This window comes from Drosophila mojavensis, unplaced genomic scaffold, assembly GCF_018153725.1.
Source record: "Drosophila mojavensis isolate 15081-1352.22 unplaced genomic scaffold, ASM1815372v1 contig_80, whole genome shotgun sequence".
Classification (NCBI taxonomy): domain Eukaryota; kingdom Metazoa; phylum Arthropoda; class Insecta; order Diptera; family Drosophilidae; genus Drosophila; species Drosophila mojavensis.
In genome coordinates, this window is record NW_025318906.1 from 6,397,614 (window position 1) to 6,410,907 (window position 13,294).

The following is a 13,294-nucleotide window of genomic DNA, read 5'->3' on the forward strand; positions in this document are numbered from 1 at the left end:
GTATGCTACAGACTTTGTATACATTTTCAGCGTTTCATTCTCGGTTGCAGCTAAGCAAACTTTCAAAACCCTTTTGATTGCTCAACAAAATAAACGAACATTAAGCGCTATGCTTAATTGCCAGCTAATCAAGTTCGTTAGTCAGCTGGCACACGTCTTGCAACATCTAAGCCATCGCTTGCAAAGTCAAGTCCAAGTTGCAAGTTGCTTTTGAACTGCAGCACCACAAACTTTTGGCACTTTGCAGTTTTATTGTTAGCCACGTGAAGTACTTGACAACTTTAACAGCAAATAGCAGGAATAGCTAGCTAGAGCCACAAAATTGGCAACAACAACAGCAGCCAGTACAAAGTGCTAAAACAGACTTTCTCTCTTTCTTTCTCTTTTTTTTTTTTTTTTTTTTTTTTGGTTCTTGTACACAGCATATGCAATGTGACAGCAGCTAGAAGAAACAAACACACACACACACTCATACATACGGAGAGAGTGAGTCAAACACACACACACACACAGACAAGCTGACGTATACACTCAGGCATAACCTATATTAGTTTAGACCGACTTTTAGTATCCATGAGTGCAGCAACCTAATGGCTGAACACACAAACACACACACACTCTCGCCGCTGCTGCCATCGTTATTTGTTGTCATTTGATGTTGCACATGGCACACGCCATCGAATTAACTTGCCACGCGGCCAGAAAACAACGCAAACACTTTTTGGCTTTTGGCGCATAGTGGAAAAACTTTGCCATTTTCATTTTACGTTTTTCGTTTTTCGTTTTTCCTGTTGTTGCCACAGTGTCGAAAATTTTTGTTCGTCAGTGTCCGGACCGCACTAAAGTTTGGGTCAACTTTCTGTTTCGTTTTTTGGCACACTCACACACACACACACATACATACACAGAGTGCTATTAACTCGACTGTTTTGTAGCTTTTGTGGTACCTCGTCCTTTATGCTGGATTAAAATTTAATACTCTGCACAACTGCAAGAACAACAACAACAAAATACGTGCTGGAGCTGGGGCGACTGTCAATTACACTGCTGTTTAGGTAGTTTTAAGAAAAATTTGGAAAAATCAGGGGCTAAGCTAAATTGTTGCTAAATTGAGAAAATTGAATTACATTTTTGTGAAATTTATTTAAATTCTTTTATTGCTCAAATTTTGTCTTCGAGCATGCTAAGATTATATTCTTTGAAATAGCAGTGAATTATAAATATTTTTTTTTAAATATTAATTGAGTTTTTATATTAGTCAAACTTATGATTTAGGCCCCAGCATTCCACTTGTTAATAAAAGCAAAATTAAATTATATTAAATTGTTAAATCGTTATAAATTAAAAAACACACAAGTCGTATACTTAATATCAGAAAAGGTAAAGAAAATAGGCGGAGTTGCAAATAGTTTCTACAAAATTTTGTTTAAGAATATTGTTGCCTAAGCTACATTCCTATATATTTAATATATTATATTATTATAGAGTAGATAAACCATTTAAACCATTTAAAAAGCAAACTAAAGTCATCTTTAATAAGTTAGAGCATGGATAAAAAAAAGATGGCTTAAAAAACATAAACAAACAGTAAAAAGTATATCAAAACAAGTGGGAGCAGTGCAGACGGGCGTGACCAACTGCACAATACTCGTTAACATTAACTAAACAGTTGAATTCAATGAAAAATATTTGAATGAGGGTAGATCAAGCAGGAGATAGTAGCAAAAGTTTGCTCAATGCAGCTGCAGCAGTTACAGTTATTTCCGCCTGGCCATATCCTCCAAGTCGAAAGCTCAATGTGCTTCCCCTTCACACAGACAGACTTTCAAGCATTGCACAAAACCCATAAACTCTCCATTCACATTCGTGCAGGAGCATAACGAGGTTTGGCTGGCGAGTTAAGTAAAGTCAACACAATGTAACCGAAACTGAAAGCGAATTGGACTTGAACTGAGCCAACACAAAAAAAAAATAAAAATAATAAAAAAACAAGAAAAAGAAAAAGAACACAAAAAAGAATAGTAAGAACAAGAAAGAGAGAGACAAAAAAAGGGGCAGTCGTATTGGAATAGTAGGCGTGACCGGGCTGGGTGGAGCGAGTCCTTTACAAGTTTGGTTTGCCGTTGCTAGTCATGATTAATGATGCCGTTGTGGGCTCGCATTTCCGCTTCGTTTAAAGTTGAAATGTCGTTGGCCATCTGCTGTTGGCCAGCTTTGTTGTTGTTGTTCTTGCCGTTGTTGTAGTCGCTGTTGTTGTTGCTGTTGCTGTTGCTTATCATTGTTTGCCTTTTGTGGGTTGCGGTTTGTTTAACATCGAAATTAACTTTAGCCATGCAATATTTCAATTTCATTACTAATTTAGCCATAAACTGCAATAATATGTTCCATCAATGCCAACTATTCAATGCATAACAATTTGTGCATTCACACACACACACAAACACACACCCACACACATACACATACATATATAGATGCTTCCTGTGTCGCATAAAATGCATCTGCAATAATCTATAATGGAAATTTCAATGGCTATAACGAGTTTTGTATGCCAACTCACATTTCCAATTGGATTCTGATTCGCTTCGTTAAAATCTGATTCGAATGCCAGCAATTATTTTCGCCCAAATTGGCAGGGGATGTGGGTGGGAGAGCGACAGAGAGAGAGAGAGAGAGAGAGAGACAGCGACAGATGTGGAACGTGTTGGGATTGGGGCAGGCAACTACATGATTCTGCTCTTGAGCTGCTGTCGGACAAATTAAGTGAATCGAATAGAGATGGGCGTTTATCGATACTCTGCGATAGTCGAAGTAAGCTTTACTTGCGGCACGAAAATTACTTTATTTAATTAATTCTCTATTTAGCTCTTTTTAAAAGACAAAGCAAAGCGTTAAAAAAAAAAAAATTCAATGGAATAATATTGAATGTAAATATTAAATATTATTTTAAAAAAAAAAAATACTATATAATATACAATTTTAGGTAAATTGTAAATTTTAAGCAAATTGTACAAAAAAAAAAAAATTTTTTTTTAATATTAAATAATAATAATAATATAATCAATATGCTCAGAAAAATAAATGTTGAAAAACATGTAATTATAAATTATTTAAGAATAAATAGAACAAAATTTGAATTTTTCTATTAAATTAATTGTACAATTATTTTAAATATGTTTCATATGGATTTAACTGAATTTTAAATTAATAAAAGTTGGCCACTTAATTGATTTAATATTAATAAAGAATTGCAAATATTTGCACGACAATCTCGCAGTTCGATATTTAAAGCACGACTCATGCGTCTCTTAGCACTCCCATCTCTAGCATAAGCCCCACATATGGGGAGCACAGATTTTCGATGTTACTTGAGCAGAATTTTCGAGCGTGCAATGACACCTAAGTGAAGTACTGAAGAGCCGCTCAGCTCTCATCCGACATCATTTGGCATGTGCCAGCTGTGCTGGCTCTTAAAACTAGAATCAGAATTAGTTCTTGCTCACGCTCGGGTCAGTCAGTTCAATCGCTATCATCTTAATGGCAATAGATGCCACTTAGTGCAGCTGCAGCTGGCACGAATTGCTAATCAGAGCACACAATGCGGCGTTTAGTTGCAAGCAAACAGCTTGACAATGTGATAGACAGACGGACAGGCGGGCAGGCGGACAGGCGGGCAGGCGGGCAGGCGGGCAGACGGACAAATGGATAGGCTGACATGGATGGACTGGCAAAATGCTCAGTGATTATGCTGGCCAGGACAACAGGCAGAGGACATGGTCAACTATCAAATGGATGCTGGATGCTGCCGGCTGTCCCCCGTCCCCCGTTAACCGTCCGCCGTCCGCCGTCTGTTGTCTGCGATAAGCGCAAAGTTTTCTCGCATTGTGCGCAGGCAAATGCAATTCAAATGAGCTCACTTCCATAGCCATGGCCAGTCATGTCAGTGCCTGACAGCTTCTGTCGACCTGCAGGCAGACAGACACACAGACACACTAACACACCCACACACACATACACACTCATACATATTCGATGCACGCTGATTGAGTGCCCTGCAATTTGAATGTTGTCAGTAGCAGCCGCAGCAGCGACTGCAGCAGCAGAAGCAACAACAACAACAACAACAACAACATATACAACAACAACATTTGCATAATTGCACTGGCTGTTGTGCAGAACTTGATCAGCAAATGCAAAGAATGAAAAAATGGGCATCCATTATGTGATTGAATCTACTAGCCCACTTTCAGTAGCCACGCCCACTCACACACAGCCCACGGTGTGGAAGCTGACAGCTATATTTAATCAATATGCAATGGCAACAAAAACACACACTAAATAATTGAATATATTTAATAATATTCATAGAAAAACTGATTTAATCGACTAAGTGAAATATTTATATAAATACAGAAAGATGAAATGTGATAGGTGAGATATGGGGGGAGAGAGAGGGACAGAGAGAGGGGCCGGAATGAGATTGAGAGTGAGAGTGAAAGTGAGAGTGAAAGAGAAAGAAAGGTAAGGAAGAAAAAGAAAGAAAGAGGGAAAAATAGAGAGAGAGAGAGAGAGAAAGAGAGGAGGAGTTGAATATATATAGGGGTTCAATATATATATAAATAGATAAAGATATAGATAAAGATTGAGATAAATATATATAAATATATAAGAGGTAAAGAGAGAGAGAGAGATAAAGATAAACATATACACATATATCTTTATAGCTATATATATCACTCAGTCTCACATAAGAAATCTCTCAATAGGAAACTCAGCCATACTTCAGCCAATAAAGCCATTTAAGCACTCCATTGCCCCGGGGTTATCTCTTCAACGATATCCAATTAGTGTTAACGCTTAAATGCTCGCAAAGCTCATTAGAATAAATATGCATGAATAATATTGTTCTTTTGTTTTTTGGCCAAGTTATTCAAATGATAATAATGCAAATGCCATTAAAATATTTATGCGAGTCTGCTGCATAATCTATCTCTATCCCTATCCCTATCTCTGTCTCTGCCTCTGTTTGTCTCTCTTTCTATGCCAGTTTTGTTCGTTTACTCACATACGTATTCTGTCTCAATTGTAATGCCCATTGGCATGTGAATATTATTTGCACACACACACAAAAACACACACACACACATACTATTTACATAGGGAACTTTTTGTTTTTGTTTGCTCGAGTGAGGAAATTGTTCCAAATGTTCAATAAAACTGCAATAAACTCCTGTAAATGGCCATATTTTGTCACACACACACACACACACGCACACACATACACGCACAATAAAGTTTTCCAATTAAAGCGCGCTTGAAATGAATTATCTTAACCCAAACCCTAATCCTAATCCCAGCTCGTATCGCTTGAGTTAAATCTAAACCTTAACGTGGTTCTCAAGTCATTCATTCATGTGGTTAAAGTCTGTTTTCGCTGATTACAGAGCCCAAAGGGAGGCAGACGGGTTGACGGGCAGACGGGCAGACAGCCTCTGCCTGGGGAGTGTGTCCCACCTCCTTTACTTCCCACGCCTCCTTTATATGCTCGCTCTTCTTCTTGTCTCCTCCTCTAGGCTGCTGGTCTTGTGTCTTCTCCTTGCCCCTTCCCCTTACCATCACCTCCTGTCGCCTTCGTTTACTCACTCCTCTTGTGGGCTTCTGCTTGTGGCACTCCTTCTGCTTGCACTCCTCTTGCCTCTTCGTGACGCCTTCTGCTCTTGGGCCCACCCCTCGCCTACTTCTTGTGCTCCCTTTGAGTTGCCCCCTGAGACTGTGTACTCCCCTAGTCGTCGTCTTTTGGAACCTCCTGCTGTCTCCTCCAGTTACCTCCTCTTCTTGCCTATTCACTCCCCCATTTCCCCCTTCTTCTGCCTCCTTCTCCTGCCTCCTTCTTCTGCCTCCTTCTCCTGCCTCCTTCTCCTGCCTTCTCCTCCTGCCTTCTCCTCCTGCCTCTTCCTCCTGCCTCCTCCTCTTGCATCCTCCTCTTGCCACAACCTCTTTCCTTCTCTTCTGTTCTCATATACTCCTCTCTTCTTGCTGCCTCCTTCTTTTGTATGCTCCTCCTCCTTCATTTCTTCTGCAACCTTCTCTCAACCGCCTCCCATTTTATCCTCCTCTAGCCTCTTCTCCCCTCCCCTCCCCTGCTCATCTAGCCACTTGCCGCTTTCACGCTTTTTGGCTCAATGCGCTTCGTATGGCTGCCGCTGCTGTCAGGTTTAAGCAATTAACTTTGGCGGCTGGCTGCGCATTGATTAACAGTTTAGGCGTGTGTGTGTGTGTGTGTGTGTGTGGTAAAACGCAACAAACGAAAATACGAAAAGCCTCGTTGATTGCTTCATTTGATGCCTGATTAACGCTGCATTCTTGTTGGCCACAAAATGCATTTAGACGAGCGCCTCAAACTAGGCCATAAATCTGCAGCAAACAAGGCCCGGCACGTAATGAGAATATGAGTGTGTGTGTGTGTGGGTGTGTGTGTGTGAGGGCGAGTATGTGTAGTTAGGGTTGGCAATTTAGCCTTTTATTGCTTAGACTTGGCTTTTTTAATGGAGGTAGGAAAGTAATTATAGTCTCGTAAGCTGAGCAGGTGTAATAAAGTGAAGAGTAGGAGAAAGAGTAAAGCATGAGATTCCCAAATACTTATAGAATTTACGAGCAGCCTCTATGTCAAAATTATCGCGTATAAGGACATAAGCAAACGCTAGAGCCCCATGCTCCAATTACACGGCATGGGAGACCTTGGCAATAGAGAAAAGTAATGCTTAGGAAATGGGATATTTATTGGGGAGCAGAACATGCCTGATGACGATATGAGAATCTTAAATGAAAGGCGTGGCTAATGGGAGTAACGATGAGCTTGGTATAGATCGCTGTTCTTGTCCCGTCATTATGACTGAAAAGACGGTTAGTATTTTTTATTATAAACTAAGTTTTACTACGATAATGCAATAAAACTCTAATTCTACTAAATTTCTTAAAAATACCTCTTTAAAATAGAAATAAATTAAAATAAATAAATATATTATATTATATTATATTATATTATATTATATTATATTATATTATATTATATTATATTATATTATATTATATTATATTATATTATATTATATTATATTATATTATATTATATTATATTATATTATATTACATAATTAATATTTTGTGTGTTTTTTTTTTTTTAAACTTTCTCTAAAATTCAATTTCAGGGTAGATCAAGATGATGTAACAATTTCAAAGGAATTTCAAAAAGAAGAAGTAATACAATCAACTAACTTACATGTGTCAATGCACCCTTGATAATACAAATGTATCTATCAATCCAATAAATGTTATGTTCAATTTTATATAATAGGAAAACCGATTTTTTAATTATATTAGTTAAAGACTTATATACAAATAAAAGTGTTCTCGATTCTTTACGAATGTTATATTTAAAAAAAAAAAAAACAAATCTGACATAAAAAATACAAATTAAATAATAATAAATAAGTTATCCAATATAATATGAATATATAGAGTGTAACCACTGATAAATAAATTATGAGTATGCATAATATGCCTAATTGTCAAACAAAAAATATGTCAACGCTCAGCTTATTCGAAATTCCCTTTTGCTCTGTAAACCAATTTCTGCTCAATATGCCCGCCTCCTGCTGGCAGCCCGAGGCTGCGCTGGCAGCACTGCTAAGTGCAACTCTTCCCTCTGTAGCCACACTACAATATGCAGCAGCTACATCAGTGTGTGTGTGTGCGTGTGTGTGTGTCCCGGGCAACCAGTGTAACATGGCTGCACTCTGTACCAGATCTTCTCTGCCTCCCCCTTTCTTATCCTGGTACATGCGTCCAGTCCAGTCCAGTCGTGTCTCTGCCTTGTTTTTGTTTGTCTGACACGCCGGACAGGGCTGCATGTCCCGTGCACCTGCTTTAGCTGTTGCTGTTGGTGTAGCTACACACACGCACAAACACACAGACACTCACTCACACACACACACACACACACATGTCTAATTGGGCGACTTATGCGCTGTCGCTTTTTGGCCCACATGACGTATACGTGTTTTGCATTCGGTCTAACATTTTTGCCAGCTTTTGTAATTTGGTTTTTAGCACAAAACGTGTTCGCCTGCCGGCCACAGCAGCAATATGAAGGACAACCAACAACAGCAACAACAACAACAACAATAGCTACAGATTTGCCAGCTGCTTTTAATTAAGTGCGTCTTGATGTGAGCTGCCAAATAAACGTATTCAAAGTCTTCTTTAGAAATGTTTATGCACAGGCAGGTGTATGGCCTCTCTCTCTCTCTCTCCCTCTCTCGCACTCTCTCTTTCTGTATTCCTGAAGCTAACGTCATGCTGTTGTCAGAAGTGATTTAATTATCTTTGGATTTCATTTTTGACAAAAGTTTCGAAAATGCAAATCAGGAACAGCAACAGCAACAGCAGCAGCAGCGGAAGCAGCAAAAGGAAAAGCATTATATATGGTCTCTGTCAGCAATTTTAAGTCTTGCAGCAGAGCTCAGCCCACAGGTGAGCCAGCAGAGCCCAGCGAAGCGGCAATGGCAGCAGAACAAGGCGTTTCTATATTTCAATACAGCTGCGTTTGCATTTAAAGTGGAACCAAAAGCTGAAAGTGTGCGTGTAGGCGTGGGTATAGCTATAGGTGTGTGCGTGTGCGTGTGAGTGTGTGTGTGTGAATAAAGGACACGTGAGCAGCTGAGCATAAGCCTGCGCCAAAGCCAAAGCTAAAGCTAAAGCCAGCAAAGGCCAGCTTGAGTCCATTATTAAGTTTCTCTCTGTGTGTGTGTGTGTGTGAGGGCATGTGTGTATGTGTGTGCGTGTCTGTAAAGTTATTAAAAGCATTCAAAACATTTCGGCAGCTGACGCTGAGTCCCTTGTCTGCGTGGGCTGCGCTGGGCGTTGCTGGCATGGGGGGCGTGTCATTTACATAACTATATGGCTTATACATACATGAAATGCCGCCGCCTGCCCTGACACGAATATCCCTACCCGTTGCCCCCGACACCTACGCCTACCCCTAGCCCTACCCCTAGCCCTACCCCTACCCTACCCCTAGCCCTACCCTATCATCTACATAGGTAGAAACAAATGCTCTACAATCTAACATAACCGCAACAAATTACCAATAAACAGCTAAAAACAACAAATTGTTTTGTTGTTGTTTGTTATTTGCTGTTGTTGTTTGTTATTTGTTAACTGTTGTCCTTGTTGTTGTTGTTCTTGTTGTTGTTATTGTCGGAAATGAAGCAAATAAAAGTTGTTCAAGCATATCCATGGCCCATTGTTGGAGCTCTGACGGACATGCGATTAAAATAGACCCCGATATAAATGATAATTTTATACGCTTGAATATGGCTTTGTAATCGGAAGATTAGAAGTTGTCATCAAAACAGCAGAAGCATGAAAGCCACAAGAAATTACACAAAAGTTAAAATGTCAGAGATGTAAAGGAAGATGCAAATTTAAGAGAGATTTAATCAGGGATAAAATGACAGGACATTCCTGCAGAGAAGTTTTATATCTAATTTCTTTTCTTTCTTCATCCATCTTGTATCTTCTATCTTTTATCTTTCTATCTGAAATATTTTATCTTTTCCCTTAATTTATATTCCATATCCTCTCTATCCTCTATCCTTTATCATCGATGCTCTATCCTCAATATTCAATCCTCTATCGTCTATCCTATATTTACTATCGACTATCATCTATCCTCTATCCTTTATCATCTATCTTTAATCTTCAACTTTTTAGTTTTATGATACCGTACCCTTAGCCTTCTTCCCATCTGCGATGCTCCATTCTCTATTTCTCTTTCCTTCTTCCCTCTTCACGCCTCTATCCTCTCTCTTTTCAATCATCCACTTCACTGCTACGAATTAAACCCGCTTTAAATGACCTTTCGCAAGAGGTGAAACTTGTTTTTTGCCATTTCAAGGTATGTAAGATAAAATTGAATATTTATGGCAACATGAACCACGCGCCCACTGGCAAGGGAGGGGAGTCGGGGCACCAAGGGACACTCGGGGTGATATGCATGGAAATTATTGGTGTCAGTCTGTGTTGCACTTGTGGCAGTTGAGAGCAGTTTTCATTTGATTTCCATGTGCGGTCGCCACACAGGGCAAACGAACATGAATGTTTATGTTGCCAACAAGTTCTGACGGTTTCTGCAATTGTAAAGCCATCAGCACACACGCACACACACACACACGAACACACGTGAAAGCGGATAGGAGGATGGGGTCATATTGCCACAGCAATGCATCTGTGGAAGGCAACAACAGTAGCAGCAGCTGCTGCTGCTGAGCTAACGTTTGCCAACTTGTTGCCGTGTGCAGCAGCTGCTGTTGATGGTGATGCTGCTGCTGCGGCTGCTGCAATATTGCGGCTACGTTAGCTATTGCTTTATGGCCTTAAATCCTCACCCGCTCCACCCCCGACCCACTCAGCCCATCTCAAATACATTCCCAACCACTCTCATTCCATGCCTCGCTAACCAATGTGGCATGTGCTGCGTATGAGTTGAGCCAACATGAATGTTATTTCATTTACCCAAATGTTTTGCTACGTGCTGTTCAGAGCATGATGAAAGGGTATATGGATTTTTATTAGAGACCGAAAGCAACTGAACTACTTCATAATTTGCACATACAGTTTTACAGTCACTGAAGACGTAAGAACGAAACAAAATCAAGTCAACTACAATTACAACAGGATATGTCCTATTCACGGCACTTTGTGAATCTCCTCTCATATATAAAGAGAGTATATCACAGTCGCTAACATCTGCTCTCGACAAGCTCTCATTTTTTTAGTGCTTTGCGGCTCAGGGCTTTTGTGAGCTGATGAATTGGTTTTGCGGTCTTCCAGTCAAATGAATTCGGCTCTGAGCTTGGATTTTACATAGTATATTTTTAAATCATTTTTTCTTTAATATAATTTTATATATATATATACATATATATATATTTATTTGAATTGGAATCTTTTGAACAAAACATAGAGAGAGTAAGAAAGAAAGAGATAGAGCACATACATGCATGCACATAAGAATTCATTAAGTTGCTCAGTTTACCAAACTAATTTCGTTCAAATGCTCAAATGCAAATGTATTTCGTGTGGTTTTTGGGTTTCCTTTTAAACGACATTCTGTAACCTGCTACCCGCTACCCGCTACCCGTTGACCAACAACAACAACAACAACAGCTGCACGATAAGGCAGTCAAGAACCGAAACACAAAGCTGATGTAAAATTAGTGCGCACAAATGTGTCCCAAGTGCGTGCGCCTTCCAGACGAGTGTGAGTAGCGTAATCATATTGCTGTCCCTCTCCCAACATCAGCACTAACAACAACAATAAGGACGACGGGGCGAAACGAAAAAAAGAAATGATATAACGGCACATTTGTAATTTGTTGGGCAACAATGAAGTCGGCGCTTTTGGGCGGCGCGCCTGCATAAAACACATAGCACTTACTCATCGGGTTGCGAGCGTTGCCTCCACAAGTCATTCCCATTCGCATGGCGCCTCTCGCCTGCATAATTTATGCGAAATCAGCGACGCAAACAACCTGCACACGAAGACAGCGCAGCTACCCACCACCCACTAACCCACCACACCACACCACACCACCACCATCCACCTCTCTCGCTCTCTCTCTCTCTCTCTTCATCAAACCCAACTAACAGCTGCCAGCGGCGTCTGCACGTAAAATGCTTTATCCACGTTTCATTGTCGCCCACAAACAAAAAACGGGAAAAAAAAAGGCGAGCAACAAATTTACAAATTTGAAAAAAAAAAAATGTTTAACGCTCGGATTTCATACCTGTCACAGAAACTGATGATAAAGAGGAGCTGGTAGCAGCGGCAGCAGCGACAACAGCTCAAGCAGCCCAAGCGCCATCTTCAGAGCAAAAGCAAAACTTTGTCTTCACTTACGCGCTACCAAGCACCCCGCTCTCCCTGTGCCAATGTCGTCCACCTTCTTGTTGGTGTGTTTGTGGGGCTTATGGATAATCACCTTGAAAACAGAGCAGACTTTAAGCTGAGCGCCAAGCGTTGTTTTTATCGCACTTTTTGCTTTCACTTTCGTATGCTGCATGCGCCTTTTCTCTTCTTTTTTTTTTTTTTTTTGTCTACATTTTGGCTCTGTGTTTATTTTTGCATAATTTTCTTTTATCCTTAGTCCAATGTATTTTTCATATTCTGCTTACCTGCTCTGGCCGGCACTTATTGCTACTCCTCCTGCTCCCGCTTCCACTTCTACTTCTTCTTCTACTTCTGTTTGTTGTTGTCGCATTTTGAAACTGTCGTCTCGACAAATTTGTTTACTTATGTGCGTGTGTACGTATATGCATGCGGCACATAATGGCGCAAAGCCAACTTTCTAAGTGTGCTAGAGAGGTGGAGATAGAGAGTGAGAGTGTGCGAAGGAAATAGTGTGGGTGCGTTAGTAAGTTTGAAAATTTCGACTCTGAGCTTTCAATTTAATTCTTGCTCATTATACGAGAAATTGGGTTCATATAAAACATGGAAAACATTTTATTCAACTTCTCGGCTTAGATTATTTATTTTATTATTTTTTTTTTTGTATTGGCAAAATTCAATGCGACCAAGTTAGCGCCCCTAAATGTTTTCCTCATGAAAATAACAACAGTAAGTGAAACGTAAAACCGTTTGTAGCAAATTATATTATTGCTATAAAGAAAACAGAGAACGGAAAGCGAATCTTTTTACAAACTCGTTACGTTCTTTGCTCCCTCTTTTCCTGTGCTTCTTTCGGCACTTGGGAAGAGGCCGCTTAAATGTTTACTTTACTTTATTTCTTGTAGTCTGCTTGTTGTTGTTGTTTATGCTTTCAAGGCAAATGAGTTTGAGCAGCAAAACAAAGTTAAAAACTAACTTGCTGCTGTCCTGTAACGTCCTTAATGTGTTACGAAAATATCAAACGTAATGAGGGTCAAGCCATGTTTGGGCATTGGCCTGTGCGGCGTGGGTGTTTGGCAAGCAGAAAAGGGGAACCTTTTTATTTGGACCAGCCCAACCAGCTGAGGCTTTTTGTTTGCCTTGCCCAAAGGCAAGCCACCAAAGAGTAAAAGTGGCCACAAAAGAAAACAAGCATTTTATGCACAACGCTGCACATTTTAACCTTTTAAGTCAAGAGTTTGAGCAGTCAAAATATTTTTTTAAAAATTTTTTTATAATAATAAAAAAAAAATAATAATAATAATAATAAAAAACAATGAGAAGTTTCTCTTAACGGCATCTTAT